The 23,531-nt window shown below is 42.2% G+C and overlaps 1 protein-coding gene across 3 annotated transcripts in view; it reads right to left on the bottom strand.

The window, feature by feature from the left end:
• Positions 1–23,531, bottom strand: part of LOC116852408 (serine/threonine-protein kinase 24) — a 167,484-nt gene that overhangs the window by 57,038 nt on the left and 86,915 nt on the right. The window contains exon 1 of one of the 3 annotated variants that reach the window (XM_032832731.1): positions 13,840–16,792. The exons of the other annotated variants lie outside the window; for them this stretch is intronic. The gene's annotated coding sequence lies outside the window, so the exon portion shown is untranslated. Of the gene's footprint in view, positions 1–13,839; positions 16,793–23,531 lie in introns of those variants that run through there. 3 annotated transcript variants of the gene reach the window in all.

Below are 23,531 nucleotides of genomic sequence, written 5' to 3'. Positions count from 1 at the left end.
AAGCCGTAAGGATCAGTCGACAATCTCATTTCCTCTCTGGAAGATCGCAGCTATGGAATCGAGGATTGTTCGGTTCCTTGAGTTTTTTTTCTCGGCGATGTCACGACACAAGAGATGTTTTGTATCTTTCTATCTTGTAGAAGATGGATCGAAAAGAGAACTCGATTTGATATAAAGTACGTTCGCTGAGAAGCAGTCTTGTCTCACTTATCAAACAATAAGAAAGAATTGGTCGAAAAAATGAAGAAGTAGAAAGTCCGTCGAAAGAATCCCAATCTCAAAGGGAGACAAACGCCTCTCGTCGCTAAGAATGTCGACAACGGATAATGATCGAGCGTTGACGTTCCTCGCGCACGGAGAATTGACAGCGGGATTCTTTCGACGCCCATACGCCACGTTACCTTCGTGCTTTCTAATTTTTCGCGGCGCTCTCGGCAGCCGCGATACACTTCGATTAATTGCGAGACCTCGCGAGCGCGCATCGAACGCGATCTATTTATGTAAGAGTAAGATTTGTTGTGAAACTCCCGCGTAGGATGTATGTTAGGCGTGTCATAAGCGCGATGAAAAAAGCGTGAAAAAGAGTGAATGAATTCGGCGGCGGCGCGAATTTCTAGACATTCCCGCGGCCATCAGGCGGAAAGACTCGTGCGGTCGGCTGGCCTCTCGCTTCCGCTTCTCAGCTCGGCCGCCGCCGCTTTTGCTCGCCCGAGCATCCGAGCACCGGTCGCGAGAGTTAATCACCGTCCCGACTCCTCGGCGATTTAATGCCGCAAAGCGATCTGGCCCGACTATATCGATAGACGGTGCAGCGAACCCGATCTTCTAGGATGGCGCGCGTCGGACTTTCCGGCGGAAGCTGCCACCCTGAAAATTATTCGAGCGTGTCGAATCGCTTGCGTGATTACGGGGGAACGAGTCGCGATAGCAGCTGTTTTCTTTTTCTCTCTATCTAACTATCTCCTTTTCTCTTCTCTTCTCGTTTGTAGCATAGATACAAGAATTTACAAAGCAATTATAGATAAGAAATGAAAAGAACAACAAAAGTTTGCGAAAATCACAGCAATTAATTTGCCATAAGTAATTCTAAAACTGTCTTCGCTTCATTTTTTCCTAGAAATCGACTTTGTTTAAATCTCTTTCTTCCTTCTTCTTTCTCTGTCTCTGTCTGTTTCTCCTTTTTCTCCTCTGTGATGTAGATATGAGCTTTTACAAAACAATCACAGTTAAGAGATGAAAAGGATACCAAAATTTTTCTGCGAAAATTAAAGCAGTTAGGTCGCCATGAGTAACGCTAAAATTGACTTTGTTTAATTTTTTTCCTATAAAATGATTTTGTTTATTCCTCTCTCTCTCTCTCTCTCTCTCCCTCCCCCTCTTCCTCTCTCTCCTTGTGAGGTAAATGTGAGAGATCACGAAGTGATCATATACAAGAGATAAAAAGAACACTAAAATTTTGTTGCAAATATCAGAGCAATTAGTTCGTTATAAACACATCGACATCGACTCAGCCCAGTTCAATTAGCTCGTTATAACTAACCTTAAAGTTATAAACAACCTTGACATTGATTCAGTTTAATTCAATTCGATTCAGTTTGTTTCGATTCATCCTTTCTTTTCGTATAACACTTATCTTTTCTTATGCTGTCACACCTGTATCTTTCTTTATACCGCAACACTTATGCGTTTCGTATGTAACGCAACGCGAGCGAACGAGTAAACGAGCGCCCGGCGAATTTTGCAAATGATGGAATCGCGCTTGAAATACGATAGCGGTAGTATTGTTTTCGCGCTGCTCGTTTCCAAGCAGACTCTCGTTTTCGGTCACCGTCGTGAAACCTGGCCTTTGTCCTCGTGGCGGCGGCGGCGGCGGCGGCGGCCAGTGAAAACGTGGGAGAATACATGCACACCGGTTACAAAGGAAGGATGCATTACGTAGCGCGGGGGTAGCGGGGATAATTGGACCATTCGCGTCGCTTTACTATTTCTCGCGGATCGAACGGGGATGAATGGCGCTTCTAAAAGGAATGATCACTTCCCGCCGTCAGGCTGATTCGCGAAAGTTTCCTTGTACCCGATCGCACGAGGATGAATCGCATGTAGAGAGTTTGCAAGGGTATTTCTGATAAATTATATTAAAGGGGATCCATCCTCACACACAGAAAATGTCTTGACGCCACTATAGATGTTGCGATTTTATATAGGACGCGCGATACAAATCCTCCGTTCGCGATTCTTCAGTTTCGGAGCGAATTTCTCCGATATACGAGAGCGTGAGGTAGAAATATTCATAATAAATGCACATAAAATCACAATAAAAGAAAATCCATTAGACGTTTATGCAGAACGCGCCAACTTCATTCAGTCATCTATCATTTGCTGATTCTTTGCTAAATTCAAAGCAAATCTTTCTTCAACGAAAACGTACGTACCGTGAACGCGCAAGACAGAAATATATGTAATAAATGCACATAAAATTACAAGTGGGAAAAAATCTATGTGGTTAAAAGAAGTTCATATGATTAGACGTTTATGCAAAATGCGCCAGCTTCATTCAGTCGTCATCTATCATTTGCTAATTCTTTGCTGAATCCGAAGCAAATCTTCCCTCTACGAGAACGTACGTACCGTGAACGCGCGAGGTAGAAATATACGTGGTAAATACATGTAAAATCATAAGTGGAAGAAAATTCATGTGATTAGAAGACGTCCATGTGATTTAGACATCGCGTTTACGCGAAACGCGCCAGATTCGCCGAATCAAGTCGCCGTTTTTCATTTGCCGATTCTCCAGCCGACTCGGGACGGATATCTCCTTAACTAGGACGCACCGAAAACGCGAAAGTTAGTTAAAAATTAGTTCGCCATACGCAACCCTGAAACTGAGTTCGTTTCACTCGAATCGAGCCCCTTCAATGGATCTTTTCCTACGTTGTAAGCACGCACGCTCGCGTGCGCACAGGTGTGCGTGGCAGCTCTCGTGCACCTTCCTAGGTCGGTTGTCCGTTACTCCGGAATAATTGGGATTCCGGCTACTTGCACGTGCGCGAGCGACGACGACCGACGACAACGACGAGACCGGCGATACGCGACGACGCACTCTCCTACGCGCCTACATGACGACGACGGCACGTCGAGCCGCTCCTTCTCGCGGCTTGGCATTCGTTACACCGCAGTCGGTTAATTGTTAATCGTGACGCGTAGGCGGATACGAAAGCGTGCCTTTATTAGGATCCGTGGGACCGACGGCCCCGACACGACGCGCCGCGCCGCGCCGTCGACGCTTTTTACGGCAGCGCATCGCCGAGCCCGACAAAGTCGCGTGCACCGAGCGACTTGAAACCACCACCACCTGAACTTCCCCGACGTTTACAGATTTTAAGGGATCACGGTGGGATTAACCTCTCAGACGCCGCTGTAGCGGATACGCTGTGCGGGATAACTTGCGAACGGCCTGAGATTCTTCAACCCCCGGCAGCGAACTTCACGAAAAAGTAGAGCGAGGTGACTAATAAGAGCCCAAGAAATTCACTTTGCCCGAAATTTGTTTTTCTTTTTTCCGTTTCTCGGCAAAATTACGTTATATCACTTCTGACCTACATAGCCAACTAGAAAACTAGACTACCCCGTAATCCTGAGCAGATTAATTCCAATCAATTATCTGGTTCGTACAAGATGATCTCATCGGATTCTCATGCAACTCAGCATAACAATCAAAATGTTATTAACAATAAGGGTTATCAATAATTATGTAATGAAGGAAAAAAATGGTTCATCTAATATAAATTATAGTTATTTTTGGCCTCAACTACCCTTTCTGTTCTAATACGAAAATCGTAGTAATAATATGTATATAAGTTTATTATCACATTGAGAAAAATCCCTCTATTGTCAGAACAAAAGCACGTTCACTATTTGATGATCGTTAGGGAAACAGATCGAATAGTTATCGTTCTCAAGTCATTTCTTGATATTTTAATAAACATATCATTTGCATGATATCAATATATCATTTGTTTTGGATACATTTTGTTAAATTAGCAAAACTTTTTTCCAACTACGCACAAACAGTATAGTAGAATTCAATTAAAAGAAAATAGTTTTCTTTCAATACTCTAATTTATAATAATCATTTCTCTATATGATTATACGCACAAATACTAAACTTTTCCTTCAGTATAGGATCTTAGTGATAATTAGAACTCGATAATATCAGGCACGTAAGCCTTACGTAAGCCAGGCAATCAGTTAGGATCATTCATGATTCTGATCATGGACTCATTTTCTAGTCGGTATAAGGGTTTTGGCTTTGGGAAAATTTCATGTGCAATTGCGTGACAAACGAATGAACAGAAAAAGCTCGATTCACATAGGAGAACAGTCGGCATTAACCTTACGCGTTGTGTCTCTTGAATAAATGATGAACGCACGATCTCCTACGCGGGAAAAATAACCAGGTTTGTGTAACTGATTTTCTAGAGATGCGTCGAGATCGAGCTCGAGTTACCGACTTCCGCGTAGTATCCGCGCTAATAAAGCCCGACGTGTACTTTCTCCGACGAATTTCCTATTAAAATCGATTCACGTAATAAGCATGTAATTACCCTACTTATGCCGTTTCGTTAATACGCGGAAGCACGAAATCCACCGATCGGTGGAGCCAACGAGAATGCAACTCGTTCCGCTCGTTGGTTGATTTCGAGGAGACGTCGCCTCGATCTCGACGTCGATTTAGTCCTTTGACAATCCGTTGACCACGCTGATTTCCACTGATTACGTGCTCAACTAATGTTGAAGTCATCAAAGACACCGTAAATAAATTTACTTTGCAATGTATATATTAGTTGGCACGTTTTATCGGCTCCCTATCGACTATATTTTTCATTTGTTATGGAGGCAATTTTACAGCTCATTCTACAGCTCATATTCTGCGTGGTCATTCACAAATCTTCTACAATTAATATCTCGATCATTATTATGATTTTCGCAAAACGGACCTTTCTGTTCATTTCAATCCGTTCTACGTCCTCGCGAGAGATTGTGAAATCGAGCTGAGACAGCCTGTATTTATATCTAAACTGAAACGTGAACTTGCAATCTTTCTAGCAAAATTTATTATGCTCCTTAGCAAGTCTATTTCATGCTTATTTATTGCTCCTTAGCCAGGCTATTTCTGCACTATTAAATTGAAAAAAATGACTATTCTCTGCGATAATATCTTCTGGATGTGGTTGATTACGTAAATTAGTAACTAGCGATATATAGCGCCGATCCACTGATGATTACCGTGGCAGTCAACGTGCTAAGGATGCGGGTACATGAAAGAGTCGAGAAGTCGCGAGAAAAAGAACAAAAGGAGAAAAAGACGGATTTCCGCGAGGAGGCGATCGATCCGAATAGCGCCTCCTCTCCGAGGATGAGTAGAGCGGGAAACGCGGCTTACAGTTAGACGAAGTGTATAAATACACGGTAGGAGCGAGCGTATTCCCGATTCGCGAGCGCCGAGCGGAGCGAAAGTCAGTGACCGATATTCCCCCCTTCGCGATTTAATACGCGAGCACACGCAACTTAATATCACCTCTCTCGCCGGTTTAGGGCGAGCAACGCCGACTCTTTGCATGCGCGTTTTTCCGCGCTGGAGATCTAGTCCGACTCTCGGAGCGTCCGCTGGAGAAAAGTCGGGCACGGAAGTGCGGAAACGAACACGTAACGAACTTCAGCCGCGCGGGCGCGCGGCATCGATAACGAACGACGCCGCAACGAAAATAATAATTATGCCAATTAAGTTGGAGCTACGAAACGCGAGGCGATACGGGAAGTATCGGTAACGCTTTAGTGCCTTCGAGGAAACATAATTTCCTTATAGAGGCACATATCAGGTGTCCTGCGCGCAACTTCGTTGCGTTTTAATCCCAACTCGATTTTAATATCTAATCCTAATGTCCAAATTTTAACATCTATGCAGGGAGAATCCCTTTATTTCTTCAGAGAAAATATATATATTATTTTTTTAGAGGAATATCAGGGGAGAGTCGTCGCTTGAGTGCCTTCGAAGAAACATAATTTCTTTATAGAGGCATATATCAGGTATCCTGCGCACAACTTCGTTGCGTTTTAATTCCAACTCGATTTTAATATCTAATCCTTCAGTAATCCTAATGTCCAAATTTTAACATCTATGCAGGGAGAATCCCTTTATTTCTTCAGAGAAAATATATATATTATTTTTTTAGAGGAATATCAGGGGAGAGTCGTCGCTTGAGTGCCTTCGAAGAAACATAATTTCTTTATAGAGGCATATATCAGGTATCCTGCGCACAACTTCGTTGCGTTTTAATTCCAACTCGATTTTAATATCTAATCCTTCAGTAATCCTAATGTCCAAATTTTAACATCTATGCAGGGAGAATCCCTTTATTTCTTCAGAGAAAATATATATATTATTTTTTTAGAGGAATATCAGGGGAGAGTCGTCGCTTGAGTGCCTTCGAGGAAACATAATTTCTTTATAGAAGCATATATCAGGTGTCCTGCGCGCAACTTCGTTGTGTTTTAATTCCAACTCGATTTTAATATCTAATCCTTCAGTAATCCTAATGTCCAAATTTTAACATCAATGCAGGGAGAATCCCTTTATTTCTTCAAAGAAAATATACATATTATTTTTTTAGAGGAATATCAGGGGAGAATCGTCGCTTACGCGTAGCTTTGTTGCATTTTTTAATTAAATCTTAATATTTGCCTCGATGATTTTAATGTCCATAAGATAAGAATCGGTAACAATTTAGTGCCTTCGGCGAAATATAATTTCCTCAGAGAAATATCAGGTCTCCTGCACGTAATTTCCTTGTGTTTTAGTACCAATTAAATTTTAATATCTATTTCAGTAATCCTACTAACCAAATTTAAATACCTATACGATAAAAATTGGTAGTCCTTTATTTCCTTAGAGGAAATATAACTTTTCTAGAAGAATATCAGGCTTGCGCGTAACTTTGTTGTTGTTTCAACTTTAATTAAATCTTAATGTCTCCATCTTTCGGTGATTTTAATGTTTATAAAGTAAGAATCCGTAACAGTTTAGTGCTTTAGAGGAAGTATAATTTCCTTAGAAGGGAATGTCAGGTATCCTGCGCGTAACGTCGTTACGTTTTAATTTCAATTAAATTTTAATGTCTATCTCGGTGTAATCCTACGGTCTAAATTTTAATATCTATACAGTAAGAATTGTGTGTGATAACGCTCTATTTCCTCAGAGAAAATACTGCCTTAGAAGCATATCCTGTGCGTAGCTTTATTGCGTTTTGATTTTAATTAAATCTTAATGTCTACCTCAGTGATTTTAATGCCCATTGAGTAACAGTTTAGTGCCTTTAGAGAAGATATAATTTCTTTGGAAGAACATCAGGTGTCCTGCATAACTGAAGTATAACTTCACTGTGCGTTTTAATTTCAAATCAATTTTAATGTTCCTCTCTGCTTCTCTCTCCTTTTCTCGAGACATCAAAATTACATCACACTAAATTGGCGATTTATCATAGCTTCCTTGCAAACTCTTCGTTCACAATGATCGTCAGCCGCGATTACCGCGCATTATTTCGCAATCCCGAGCTTTCCAAAATTAACATTGAAGCTCTACACGATCTAACAACAATCCACCTTGAGGACCTACGAGCGAACGGCCGAGTCATACCACCGGCAATTTGTTCCTTTATCACGTGTTCTCACGTTCACAGGGAAAGCGGAGTTTCCTCGTTCGCACAATACGCGTCGATTCCGAACCTTGGTCGAGCAGTAGAATTCTAGCGCGTAGAACGGCAGCTGCTGCAAAACCGAACACGACGAAGGAACGTTAATTCTAATCGCGGCTGCCGCTTTGGCGAGCCAACACGCGCGCGGCTGGGATACCGTTATGCCGGTGCAAAAGTTACGCAAGCGGATACCGCCCGCGGTATCGAGAGCTTCCGTGGATCTGCTGCTGCTGGGATCGCGTCATGATCGCGCGATCGCGAGGAGAAAGAGACGAGAAGATCGGAGATCCCGAGAGCGCGTGGGAGCTGCGACTGACACCGCCATGTTGGTATGTGTGTGTGTGTGTGTCGTTGAAGGGCCGCGTGTACGTCGTTTAACGGGCACGCGGTAATAAAACGCGATAGTACAGTCAAATGTCAACGTGCACTCTCGAGTACTGAGCGAATCATTGGACAGTTGTGTTGCCCGTTAGATCCGTTGGTCCGTTATTCGCCGAGGTTATCTGGTATTTTCTATGATTACCTTTGTTAGGAAATGTGTGTAAGTGCCGTGAAAAGCGATCTTCTTTAACCTTTTAAGCTCCGTGTACATAATTACTTGCATCCACCTTGCGTTCCCTTCCCTTAAATTTCTTATATTGACAAAATAACGATTCCGCCGATATAATAGTATAGAGAACCTACCCTATATAAAGCTATATTCTTCGTCCCGACTCGTGAGATAGTGATTTTCTCGTTGAAGGAATCAATATGGCGATCGTGTACCGAGCAGAAACGTGAAAGCTCGGAATTAAGATTTTTCTCGGAAAATTGTAAGCTAATTTTATTTGTTCATTTCTAGAGACTCAATCTCTTTTTTTTTTCTAATCGGTGTAAGACACATCGAGGAAGAAATCGCTAATATTTTTTTTGGTAATTTAATGAAGATAAAAAATCTCTCTCTTTCTCTTACGTAATTTAAAAAAAAATAAAAATCGGGAAGCAAAAGCGGATGGATTGAAAGATTCGACGGTGACGATGAATGATGGACTAATAATGCGAGGCGTAGACGTTGTCGCGAATACGCAAGTATGTTTTTACGTATCGCAAATTCTCCAAAATATCACAGGAGATTTCGTGGTTTGATCTATGTTGCCTGATGAAGCGTAACAACGAGAACACCGATCATCGTGCTCGCCTATTAGGTCGCTTTCAGATCTCGCGGCAGAAGTACCGGCGGGGAATTACATGAGATCCGCGGCGAAACAAGCGGGAGCAAAAGGAAGAGTTTGAAAGAAGAGCAAGAGACGAGAAGCGAGGCGAAACGAGACGCCGCGTGCAAATAACACAGGCGAGCCCGAGCGGCGTCGCCAGTCCGGCGAGACATTAAATTGCGGCTCTATCGCGAAATCGACATCCCGACACGCACCGGCGCGCCGGAAAAATTCGCGAAACGTCTAATTTATATAACACCTCGACCATACCTCGATCGCTTTTCTCTTTGCTCTGCGGCAGCGGCCCAGTGAAAGTGAGCGCGAGGCAGAGCGCGGATAATCGGTCGTCCTGGCGACGACGACGACGACGGATAACGCCGAACAATCTCGAACGAGACTCACTCCGTTCGCGAAAACTCGCTGCCACGTTTCTCGATCATCGGACGATCGCGGGATCGACGGCGCCGATATATACCCTCTTCCGTTCTTCTTCTTTTCCCGCCGACACTGTGCGTGCGTGATGCTGCAGGAGAACGAGCGGGAGGGAATCGCATTTCCTCGCGAGATTTGCGCGCGAAAATTGCTTAACAGTTGTGTGAATTTCAAGGTAGCCGGCACAACGAGGCGAAAGAGCCGCGTTGAGGAAAAGAAAACAACTACACGAGACACGCGCACGCACGTGCGATACACGGACGTGAACGTTTGGGTGGGAGGAGGAGGGACCGAGAGGTCCCCGGGCGATTAATCGTAATTAACGGACGACCGACCGATTTGTTTGCTGCGCGCAGCCAGAAAGTCGCGAGACCTGTGCGAAACGTGCAACCGATCGTCGTAAAGGCGAACCACTCAATTTTTGCGACCGTGTGCGCGCAAACGGGTCGTTACAACCGGACGATAGCGACAGGGAACAGTGCCAGGGGGAGGGGGAAAAAATTCGTTTCGCCCACGTAGCGTACATTTGACAAAAATTTTCAACGAGAACGACCGCCTATTTTAATTAGACCGCTCAGGTGGAACCTGTTTCTCTGATTCCCGGGAGAGAGACAGGCAGAGGCAGAGGCAGAGACAGAGAGAGAGAGAGAGAAAGAGAGAGAGAGAGCAGAGCGATTAAACGAGCTGCCCTTTCGTTGGCGAGAACGAGACACAATCGCTCGGCTCAATTCCTCGTAAAATTTATGCGCGACCTGGAATATTTTTTATAGAAGACAAATATACCTCGCGCAAATATCGAAGCGCGAATTTATCACGCGACATACAAAGCTGGTCTGTGCTCGTGAATTAAGAGCGACGATGATCCGCCTAGAAATTTTCACTCTCCCGACTGCAACGCACAGTGGAGGTCAAATAAAATTTCATGTGTCAAAAGTCTCGAAATTTGAATCATTTCGATACTGTTTTTCTTTTTTAATGAGAGTTAATGAAACTTCAAATAATTTTGTCGAGTCAAATATTTATCTTTTGTTTCCCTTCCTCTAAAAATCCTTTAATTCCCTTCCTTTAAATCATACACAGAGAAAACGATTTGTTGAATCAAATAAACGTTTCTTTGGAATAGTCCAATATTTTTTAGTTGACACAACAAAAATATTTCTTTGGGACTAAGCCACAAATAAACATTTTTGTTGCGTCAAATAAAATTTTATTCAATCAATCAAAAAATTCGTTTGGACTATTCCAAAGAAGTATTTATTTGATTCAACTAAATCATTCTCTCTGTGTACATAAAGTATTTAGATTTAGCGAAAGAGAGAAAGGGAGTTATGTTTTTTCTAAATAATTCCGATAGATGCAGAGGCTCAAAACTTGTTACCAAAAACAATAATTAATAAAAAAATTAATAACATAATAGTAATAATTCAGTCTTAACTCAGATTTAATTCAATGGTTTTTATTTATTGAAATTAGGTACTATTTCAATTAATCTCATTTGCTAAGTTAAGGTGAGATTTAGTGAGACTACGTCAGCCTGTATGACTTTTTTCAAACTTGTAGTTTCAGTGTTTGAATATTTTGATTGATTGAAAACAATTTCTAAATCCATTTCTTTATATATGCCATATTTAAGGAAAGTGAAAGACAACAATTTGACTCGACAAAGTTGGTCTAAATTTCATCAGCTTTCATAAAAAAAAAAAAGAAAATATCAAAACCAGTTCATATTTCGAAGCTGTGACTTTTTTTGAAACATGAAATTTCATTCCACCCCTTGTGCGGCGTCCAAATGCTGGCAGAAGCTAAATCGAACATCATCGTATTCTCCGTCGGAAAAAAAAGCGGAACAATGGACAGCTTCCCTCCTTACCACCTTGCCCCGACACGTTGAATGTTTTCCGACTAATTGGCGGCGAGAAAACGCGAAGTGTGCGGCGAAGTTAAGTAATAGCTGCCACTTTCACTCATTTTCACGAACGACCCATCGAGGTCCGCCATTTCCCCTTTGTACGAAAACTCTCGCGGATGATTCGCCATCGCCGCGCCACGGTTTTTCTCACGTTTTTCCCTTTTCTTTCTTTTTTTCTAACGACATGAGACAAAGCCGCCGTCGGATTCGCCAACGAGCGTTTCTCGACTCGCGGAATCGAATCGGGAAAATCGCGCGGCTTTTAACGGATCCACGCAGAAGCAATCTCAAAGGGAAGACGCGCGCGAGAGGTCTCTCGGAATGTGAAAATTTCAATGAGACCTACCTTCTCTTTCTCTCCGCACCGGAGGAGAGAAAAGGAAAAAATCGGGTAGCTTTCATCGATTTTCTTCCGCGTTTTCCACGGCGAAAAGCCGAATGACCCGATCGTTTGCGACGAGGGAAGATTCTCGTTGCGAAATTCGAGTCTAATTTTCGAGAGGCTGCGCGCGGTGGTTTATCTTCAGGGATATCGCCGGCTTCTCTCGCGGATTATCACGAGAGAAAACCGTACTCACCTCTCGAGGAGGGATAATTATATCGAGCAGCTTCTCTCTCTCTCTCTCTCTCTCTCATCCCCGCATGGGCGAGACGAATTGGCCGTTTTATGCTCTACATAGCTCAGCCATCGCCGCGGAGAGAATTAACCTACCGTGCCCGAAAACACACTACCTTACTTAGCAGCAGCACGAACGTCCTGGTCGTCTGCTAAGTCGCCGCGTTCGCGTTTGCAGAGAGAGAATTGTGCAATTATATTATCCAAATTTCGTTCACTCTGACCGTTCTTGCCTCCCACGTCTCTAAGACACATTCGCTTGCAACATTCTTCTCCTCCGTTTTTTCATACTCACATATCTATCACACATAAAACTGAAAAAAAAACTAATTTCTAAGCATTAACCTCTTCAGTGGTAATTATAAATGACTGCGCGATTCTCACCAAGACGAGTTCTTTTTCAAATAAGCAGATTTCTTTTCTCTTTGTTGCTATTTTCTTTGAAGAATAGAATACGAAACATGTGTCTAATTTGTACTTGCTGACTCAAAAAGAGAATACCAAACAGTTTGAGTGGATCAAGCGGAATTTAATACTTTACTACGAAATTTTTCCGAACACTCAAAGAGTTACAATGACACATTACAATGAATTGAAAGTACGAAAACATTGAGTCCCCTTTGAAACTTTTTGATTAAGTGCCCTTTTAATCAGATTTTTAGAGGTAATGCACTTGGGAGACATAGGAAGCTACGCTAGCACCAATTTGTAGACAGGTAACAATCAGGTTTAATAAAAGCCGACAACAAGACAAAAGATCGAGTTCGTAGACACGACGTTGCGCAGGAAAACGTCTCCTGAATACGAACGCTAATAATAGCGTAGCCGTTAACGGCGCGCTCTATTCCACTTTTGATTTAAGCACCTTGCAGTTTTACGTTCGTTTCGGGGAACGCTCTCGAATTGCGAGATTAGCACTCAAATCGGTTGAACGAGGTGTGTTTCGTCGGTAAATTCGAGGCTCGACGTCGCGCAGATGACGGACGCATCGCGTCACGCGGAACTGACAACGATAAATCGACGTCGACGGCTCGTCCCGCGCGTTATCGTCTCGCCGTGGGATAATCGAACTCGGAGTCGCACACAAACGAGTAACGCGTGCGTCCTGATAGCATATGTTGCGATTCTGCGACGGTCGCGCGCACACACGTACGTATATATGTGGCGCGCTTCTGATACGTTTATCAGCCGGATATTCATTCTCGTTTTTCAACGCTTCCGCTCCTATATTGCATTTTCCAGCGATACCAGCCGTTCGCCATTCCGCGCGCGAATCGATCGAAAACGTTCGAGAGATCCAGTCGTATCGCCGGCGAACGGCGAGAATTTCCCTGTATCTCACGAGTCCCTCGACGCGCGTTAAGCGATAATTTTAATGGCACCGGATATTATAATTGCACGATAATTGGTAATTTTCACTCCTATTTTGCAGAACGGATATGTATCTTTCTAGTTAAGGTGCTTTTCCAGAACGGGCTTCTTGATGAAAATTTCTCTGAAAATCTATAGTGCATATAACGTAAACTATGACTCTTCAGCAAAATTTTTCTCAAAAAGGACATTTTGAAATGTGTAACCTAAAAGTTCCACTAAAAGCGTCGCAATTTTTTAATAATATTTCCAAGATCATCATTAAAGACGGAGTTTCTACATAAATCGCGAAATCTGCGGAATCTCGCAATCAGCGAGAGAGATCGTCTCGTGGATCGTCCGTGGTCTGTTCTCGTCTCCCGTCGAGTCTCGTTTTCGCATTGACGAGCACCCTGAACTCTCATTCCCTTCAACAGATCTTAATTAAAAGCTTCATAATTTCACAAAGGAGCGCAGGGAGAAAAGATCCGCGGTGTGGAAAGTGAACGGTCGCGATTTGTACGATCTCGAGCCCCGTGTTTATGCGTTCCAGGCTAAAACTGAATTCTCTCGCGCGCACTTGTTTACCTAATCACTGATAATCCGAGCTGCGCAATCGATCGCACCTTCGATACTCTCTGCGCAAACGGATCACTGGATCACCACGTTCGATTTGGCGCGAGCGCGCGTTCATCAGCGCATCACTTTCACAGATCGCGGATGCACTTGTGAGGTGCGGAACCGCGGAGAAGAGACGCGAGACACGATCGCACGACCAGCTGACCGGCGGCTGTCAGTTATTGTCCGCGGTTGCCTGCGAACTAACTGACACGCGATGCAGCCGCGAGAAGAAAGGCGCGCGGGAGAACCCGCCACGGCGACTGGCTCGCCGTGGGACATCGGAGCGGGCGATCGGAGTAGGGGCATATCCTGAGTAGTGGGCCCCACCAGAGGAAGAGAGAACACACACCTGGTGGATACGGCGTAGATACGCGTAGAGACATTCCGTGTCGGAGATGCTGCTCGATATCTTAATTTACCGGCGCCGGTCGACTAAATCATTCTCACTTTCTGCTACGTGGACGCCTTGTACCGGACTTTATCTTGCGACACTGCGACAACCGCGACGAAATCACTCCGGCAATTGATTCAATAAATTACGGATCGGTCAAAATTTCAGGGGGAACGACTTGAGTTTCGGAATTTAGACGAAACTCGAAGGATTTTTCATCACAAGTGGAGAACCTATGAGAACTCATGCACAGGTCATGCAGTGCTATTAAGCGAATAATCAATTTAAATTATCATTGGATAAAGAGATAATTTTAATTGATTTTTTTTAGTTGATCGCACACGATCCGTGTGTAAGGTGGTTGAATATTAAAGAGTCTCTTATTTATTTTTCTATCCTCTTGAGGATAAAAGGATAGATTCACTTTTAAGAGTTTGAGGAGTTTTAGGAGTAAATTTGATGTTCAAATTTTGAATTTGGGCTTAAAGAATTACAAAAGAGGGAAGGAAATAACTTTTGCGAGAGATTCTCATATTCGAATATATCGATATTCTTCCAATACTTTGTGATGAATTTCCAAGAGTACCTCAAGAGTCATCGACACACTTTACGACGGATAACGCGCTATTCTGGAAGTTCGGTCACGAGAGTACTCATTTGAAATTTCTTAATTAACCAAAGAGTTATTGCTAATTTGTCTGGAGGCGATGGTCATCGATTGGGCCGCGCGCGACGATCGCGAAGTAATGAATATTAATTTGCCAACTTTCCCTTCTCGACGCGCACGCATTATTTTCATTGTTCCTCGCAGTGGCAATCATAATGCGGCTTATTACCGGCCTCATCGCAGCGGCAATTATTACGTGTGATGCGCGTGGATCGCGGAAAGAAAGTGGCCGGTGAAATTACGGCACGTCGCGCATATACGCGCCCTGTTCTCGTGTATTTTAAGCAACGATAACAACGTGCGCGGTGATGCGCGTCACAACTTGACTTGATATTCATTAGATTCAAACTGAAGGAAAAATTCACGCAATAAGTCTCAAATACTTCTAGATCATTCTTTGACAGAGTCTGCACTGAAGAGAAAGATATTAAAGAATCAAGTCTCTCAGAGTTATTGTTGTTGTTGTTGTTGTTGTGCGAGTGTAATGAGTTTTATGGTACACAACCTGCGATCATGTTGAACTCAAGGAAATGCTGTCTTTGTACAAACAAACATTATTTCCGTCCAATATTTGCGACACTGTCGCTGTTGTCGCGGATAATCGACAGTGAGGACGAAATCCACCTAACATCGCGAAATGTTTACGACACTCAGACTACATCGAGGAGAGCGCGATAGTAGTGAAGATTTACGAGACACTGTGGTGGAAATATCGCTTGGTTGCCAAGCCCGCAGAAGAGACAGGACTCGTTAATTACACTATGATGTTTACATAATGACTTGTAGCAGATCCGTGGTCGCTGTTGATCCGCACGCTGCCCATCTACCATTTCCATTTTCCAACCTTTAGCAACGCGACTCGAACACACACACACACACATACGCACCATGGTGTGGTGTAATCGCGATTTAATAACTGGAGTTAATAACTAGAGCAACCGACGGGTGTTTCTCTCATTTGAGTGTAATTGCGGCGGGCTTAGCATAATTACGTCCTTTCAGTGGCACGGTCTCTCTCCCTCTCTCTTTCCTTCTCTCTCTCTCTTATCAAAATAGAATTTAATTTTCAACATAAAATGCGCACGGACACGTTGAGATCGCGGTAAACCGTGACCATATCATTCTGCTTTGCTTACCGCGCGAATTCTCTTTTTCTCGCCCCTTTTATAGAATTATTAGGCTCTTAATTAAGTAACTCATTAAGTAACGCGATGGCAACATCTGTGTCGTAAACTTTATACTAATTTGAAACCAAGTGATATTTTTTTAACTAATTGAAAGGGATTATTGCTTACCTTTTCGATTCGTTGTTCTCGAGTGAGCTGATGAAAAATTTTCACTTCTATGATTTATTGATAAAGCGTACAATTATTTGCTGGAGAGATAAAATCGGAGTACGAGTGTGTTTTTTATCGATTTCAAAAACAACCTTTAGTAAATAACCAAAAAAAATTTTAGGTAGAAAATCAGAACAAAATAAACAAGAACAAAAATAAACTGTCCTCAAAAACCTGAAAAGCTCCAAAACATATAAAACAATTCTGAATCAACATTCCTATGTAACCGCCAATGTATTTCCTATGTATTTTATGCCAATATTCCAACGATATTAGAAGTCGGAATCGATATTTGAAATGAAAAGGACAAGTAGGTATTTAACTATATAACTGTAGGAAAATAAATAATATAAAAGTGTTGTGATTATTCAATCAATCAGGCAGGTTTTCGCGCCCACTTCTGATATTCTGATTAGAATATTAAGATAACATTGTACATTGTGAGAGAAGAAATATCTAAGAAATAAAAAATATTTATTCGGTGTGTGAGTATCATAATAACATATTTACTTACACTAATATAAAATATTTTCCGAATAAAAAAATATATATTTTCTCAAAATCCCTTAGCTTTTTACAAAAGCAATTGTTTATTCTGTTTAAATCAAAGAATCTAGTAAACATGTTATTAAGAATTTGAGTAAACATATTATTAGTACTCACACCGAATAAATATTTCTTTAGATATCTTTTCTCTCAGTATAGGTACGTGTAGGAATATCGAGTCAAAATTGTTTCGTGCTATCCAGGGCTTCTAAGGATCTTCGAAGACGGTCTATTTCTTCTTCTCTCGTCGAGATCGTTTTGCCAATTTCATTTCTTAAACCCGCAAGAGATAACCGGTCAAACGAATGCGACGATAACTCCTTAGATCTTGAACATTTCTCTCGTTAAACCGCCTCGAGCTTCGAGTGATTTGAAGCTAACTGCACGATTAAAGGTATCACACCGAGAGATCGGCCGAAGTGGAGCGGAATCGGCTACCATGGATTAAAGAGCAGCGGTGCTCTGCAAAGTCACAACAGGAAGTCACGTCAATCTGACAATGTCCCATTGTTCGGCCATCACGCCTGAGCAGCGTTCAGGGACAGGCCTGCACGTCGGACACGGTTTATTTCGGAGTCCCCTTCGTCGATCAATTTCCTCGACGACGAACACGCTCCACATTGTTTTTATATGCGTCGACGGATCTTAAGGGACAAATCGCTAATCAAGCACGCGATTGTCGAGCTAACACTACACACATCAAGCGTGTCATATATTGTAATCGATATGGTAAACAATTTCTAACGGAGGAGAGGGTTATAAATATTTCTTTTTTCTGAAGACTCTTTCGTAGTTATCGAAAATAAGTTTAGATTTCGAACTGAGAAAAAGAGAACTTGGGAGTTAGGCTAAGAAAAAAGAAAAAGAACATGGAAGTTATTCACATAATTCAATTTTGGAAAAAATCGCACAAACGGTCTCGTTAAAGACAGAGAAAGATAAATAGATAGATAGATAGATAGATAGATAGATAGATAGATAGAGAGAGAGAAATGTATTAAAAAGGTATCATTAAAACGATGAGACGACTGTGACAAATTAAAACTACGCGGTGTGTAATGAGCAACAGGTGTGCTATCACTAGGCGGCAACAAATATGAGCGAAAATGCGATATTGCAATATTTCAGCGACCACCAGAGCCGACGAGCAAATGAAAATTTGCGATGCCTCTCGCAAATTTCGATATGTCCCGACTATAATTATCGGGATATTACGCGTAACCGTGTTGCATGCGTTGATCCAACTAACGATGATAAATGCGAAAAACCGACAGTCGCGCGCTTCTGAAATTACAAATTTATACACTCGTGTTACGTGAGAGCGAGTGAACGCGCGACGGCGACAATTTGACGACAATGCAATGTTGAAGTGCTCGTTGGAGGCGAAAATTCCCTCCTCGTCGAGGAATAGCTCAACTCCCGACGGTCCTTTACGATTCTGCGATTTATTGTCCGATGTATTATTAATGGGCAACGCCGTCGGTTCGTCGGCCGAGCTTTTAGCGCGTCTGTCGAAAATAAATATGGATGAAGATCTGTGCGCAAGACGATTGCCTAGCGAGATCGAAAAAGATCTTTCTTCGGGTCACTCGGAAGCGACTGAAGAAAAGGAGAAAGAAAAAGGAAGAGAGAGAGAGAGAGAGGGAGAGAGAGAGAAGGGAAAACTAAAAATTATTATAGCCAAAAGATGTGAGTAATATTATTCAAGTTTTGAGATTGTGCAAGTTTCTAGAAGAGCAATTCTTCTAACACGGAGAGAATTTTCATTATATTCCGTACTGTATATACAGGCCTGAGAACAAATATCTAAAAAATAAAAAAAATATTTATGCAGTGGATATTAAATATATTTACTTACTAGCTAAAACTAACTAGTAGGCGTTCCCGGGTTATCGCAAAGTGTCAAGAAAATAAGAAATCAAGGAGAGGGTGGAGTGTGCAATTTTTTTCATACAGCCTGTATTTTCCGCAAGGTCCTGGAGAGTAACTATGCAAAATCCGGGCCAGATCGGTCAAAGGGTTTAGAAGTATATAGAGAACAGGCAGACATTTTATTTTATATATAGAGAAAAAGAGAACTTGGGAGTCAGGCTAAGAAAAAAGAAAGAGAACGTGGAAGTTATTCACACGATTCAATTTTGGAAAAAATCGCACAAAAGGTCTCGTTAGAAACAGAGAAAGATAAATAGATATATATATATATATATATATATATATATATATATATATATATATATATATATATATATAGAGAGAGAGAGAGAGAGAGAGAGAGAGAGAAAGAGAGAGAGAAATGCATTAAAAAGGTATCATTAAAACGATGAGACGACTGTGACCAATTAAAACTACGCGTGTGTATAGAGAAAGACTAATGTAAAGTATTCTCCAAAAATAAGAACACACATTTTTTTTAATCTGAGTTTTTTATGGAGCAGTTGTTTATTCTTAGAAAATAAAAAATTCTAGACTCAAGTAAATATATTAGTAATACCTATTGAATAAATAATTTTTTAGATATTTCCTCTCTCATATACAGTGTGGAATAAGGGGTAAGATTTACATGTTGCAACGATCAATTAATACAATATACAAACATATTTTTAGCCTGATGATATAATAATTTTCTAGACTTTCTAATGCAAAAGTGATTTCCTGCAACTTCTTTCAAGTGCTTCAAACGACACAATTTTATTTCAACTGAACAAGTTTGCACTTTGGCACAGTATTGGGCACTGATCAATGAGAACGTTCTTTGATTAAAATAATCGGCAAACCAGTCATCAAAATAAATCAATCATATAAAATCACAAATAATTTCATCGATTGATGAAATTTATTCTTAAATTTTTGATGTGGTTAATTATATATCAATAATTAATTTTACTAATCGATTAAACTGTTCATGATTACATCTATGGCGATTGACTGATTCTGATGATTGATTTGTTAATTATTTCGGTCGAGGAACATTTTGAATAATGCTGCGCGTTTTAGTACTTTGTCAGTTTAAGAATGTTGATCTTCTTTTCCGAAAAATTTCTCCCCTTGTGCAATACATAATAAGGCGACTTGTTTCCGAGCAAATACAGAAGACCCTGAATGAAATACGGTTCGCACGAGAATTATTGCGAGCACCTCCTCGCTGTAACATTCCAGACTCTGAGCGAAATGCAGCAACTGCGTGGGTGGATTGGGGGTGCAGTACGTCGCGGTGGTTTAAATTTCGCACGACTTATACGGGCGAAAATGGCTTTATTACGATGCATCGGGAATATATGAGGAAGAATGGGGCCGGGGGAAACTTCACTTTGGCACCTGGGTCCGCGGCTTTCGGTGCACGATCGCGGCTTTGCGGGCTGAGTTATGGGGCGGAACGATATTTCGCGTAGGCGAACGGTCGGTTAGTTATCGCGAGCGCGATGGCTCGTCGCGAAACGAAGTCGGGCGAAGCGTGAGCGACACGCAAACCGAGCGTGATTCATGACGCGCGTGTGTCATCCGGCTATTAAATTTTAATGATATCGCCGGCGCACGATGAATCTCGATGGAAATCGAGCCATACCGCCGGCGCGCCGGCGTTCGTGCGACGTTCACGTTACATTGGACTCGTTCCTAACGAGCCCGATACTTTCCTGTTTATTTGTTCTACCCTTGAATGTCAATTGGATGCAATGCCATTTTTCAGGGTACGCATATCTCCGTTTAATCTCGCGTGATATGTCGATCAGCAGCTGTGCACGGCATACACAGAAAAATGCAAACTGCATTCGAGTAAATGTTGCTTGCTGAAACATTTCAATTAAATTTATATATCCGCTAATCTGTCACAAGTTTATCATAAGCATCCAATTTATTCTGAATCCTAGTAAATGTAGTATTTCAATGAAGAATGTTAAATTGAAACAAAAATTCGCGGTTTGCTTAGAGACAGACCGACTTTTTCCTCGAAAATTCTTCGCAAATTTATAACGAGCATATTTGAAGACATATTTGTTGTCGAGAAAATATTCTTCGTTGAAGATAACCATTATCTGAGAAGGAGGAGGAGGGAGAAAGAGAAAAGTAAATTGAATAACTGCTTCTCTTAGCAGTAAAATCAGATTTTTCTGTTTGTATACAGAGACGGTACGAATTAGTGTTATTAGTGCTCCGAAAACTCCTTGGCAGGAAATTCCGCGAAAGATAGAGTGACAGCCGAGTCACTGGAATTCGAGTGATTTTTCATTCGACTGGAATGAACTCTCCACTGTGACGCGTCGACTGGAAATTTTCGCTCGAAACTGAAAAGCAAATTTGACGTGTGCCGTCACACTGGAGCAACTTGGTAGTATTTTCACTGTCGCATCGAATGAATGATTTTCTCGGTGAGATCTCATTCTGAAGAATGCGGAGTGCAAATCGGGTGCGTTTCTACACCTGGCCGAGCTTCCGCTTCGACGGGGATGCGCGACATTTTGTACGAAATAAAGTAGTGATGAATAATAATATTAATAATAACGGTTATCGTCACTCTCAGCGCGATGCCGCGTGCTCTTGGCGCATCACACCGGGTGGCATCTCAGCGCGTGCCGGAAGAAGACAATCGAGCGGCAGCTGCGACCGACGCCGCGACGCGATGACGAGCCCGTTCATATTCTGCAACACGCGCAGAACTAAAACACCGTTGCGCAACTACCGCGGTCGCACAATGGCGCGAGGTATGGCCTCGAGTGAAAGGCGACGAGATATACCGCGCAGCGGCAGCGCAGCGCAGCGCAGCGCAGCTACCACGAGCGCGCGAGACAAGCCGGCGAGAGAGAAAAGATTGGAGCAGAGGCAAGCCACTTCTTGCGGTTTGCGTAATGCTGCAAAATTGTGGCGCACTTTTCACAACCAGCTCGACAAATTCGCCCACCCCTTCCGAGATTTCATTCTAAATTCCCCGGATTTTTCATTTTTACTTATTTTTTTAATAAATTTTTAATAAATCCAGACATTCAGGGGATATCACTGTATATCGCAGTATCGCTCTCATGCGTTCACGATAAGAGATCACAAATGACACGGCAGCGTTGCGACGCGCTTGGCACATTTGTTGCTGCAAAGTGCAGTTGCTCGTAGAACCCCTTCGCGGAAAGACCTTCGTCACGTACACGTGCAATAACGCGTCGTTTCAGGTGCTTAAAAAAAGAAAAGGGAAGAAAAAAAAACGGGAAACGCGGAAGTCACTCGTGACACGATCCGATATATCGAGAAAAAGGGACAGAGCCGGATGAGAGCCGACAGGAATAATCGTAACATCACGGTAACGTGTCCACGGACGGCAATCGGAGCGACGACGTGGCGGTAGTCTATAGTCGTCGGCTTCCGCCGACGAATCGTAATTCGCAACAGCGAATAATGCACGCGTTATCTGTCACCCGCGTCGTTCGTCCTGCACACCGGCGTGAAAGTACTGGAATTGACCGCGTCACTTCCCCTCGCGTGTCCGACTCGCGCGTATCGAGCGCGAAACACGGCGCGCTGCGCCGCGCACGCACCGTCTTGACCTCGTCAAATGTCGGAGCGGCATTTGAAAGGAACGACCGCCGTGCTCTTTAATACCAACTACTTTCAGCTGTAGCCGGCCGGCCGGCACTACCGTGGCATTTAAATCGTCAGGAGGACGGCAACAGCGGCGGCGTGGTTACCGACGATCGCGCGCCCCATGAAATTTGCGGTTTCTGTGTGTATGGTCGTTCCTGTTAGAATGTATATAATTAAATTAATATGTATTACTATACAGGGTGTCGCACACTCTCCTCCGGGCATTTTGAGAGAATGGGTTGATGTGAACATGAAAGTCTTATACCGTTTTGCGATATTCTCAATAATAACCGAGGAATTAATTAAAGAAGATTGGTGAATAATCACGCGCGATATGGTAGATGAGCTGCAGCGGCACCGTCCGCCGTTGTATACTTATACATTAAGTCAGACTGAACAAAAAGGTCCCCTACCATTTTGCAAATAACCATATAGATTTTTAGATATTAATTAAAGAAAATTATTACATGATTGTGTACCACAATGCACAAATTTTCTTTTATTAATATCTAAAAATCTATGGTCATTTGCAAAATGGTAGAGGACTTTTTTGTGCAGTTTGACTTAATGTATAAGTATACAACGGCAGACGGTGCCGTTGCACTCATCTACTATATCGCGCGTGATCATTCACCAGTCTTCTTTAATTAATTTCTCGGTTATTATTGAGAATATCGCAAAACGGTATAGGACTTTTATGTTTACCTCAACCTGTTATACGTCCCTACAAAATGCCCGGAGGAGAGTGTGAGACACCCTGTATATTAAAATATATTAACTTATTACATAAATTAACATGACTACATGATTTATTAATTTTGATTACTCAATACTTGCTTGTCTCCTCTCATTAATATATAAATTAAAGTCTCAAATTACCTCAGACTAATTATCTCAGACTCATCTATGTGATTTTGTATAAATAATAATTTATATTAAAGCGCGTATTATTTTATGAGATTATTGTATTAATGAAATTATTGCGAAAGTAGAAATGTTATTCAAGGTAGTGGTTCAAAAACGCGAGACAAAGTAACACGGTATTGCGAAGTGCGTGCGCGGGGAGGGGGAGGATTAAAAGATAATTTATTACGAGTACTGCCGAAGAGAGAGAGAGAGAGAGAGAGAGAGAGAGAGAGAGAGAGAGAGAGAG

This window comes from Odontomachus brunneus, unplaced genomic scaffold (assembly GCF_010583005.1).
Source record: "Odontomachus brunneus isolate Ranch 3 - 2012 unplaced genomic scaffold, Obru_v1 Obru_scaffold_222, whole genome shotgun sequence".
Taxonomy (NCBI): Eukaryota; Metazoa; Arthropoda; class Insecta; order Hymenoptera; family Formicidae; genus Odontomachus; species Odontomachus brunneus.
Note: the sequence above shows the minus strand (reverse complement) of the source record. Positions and strands in the feature narration are given on the sequence as shown.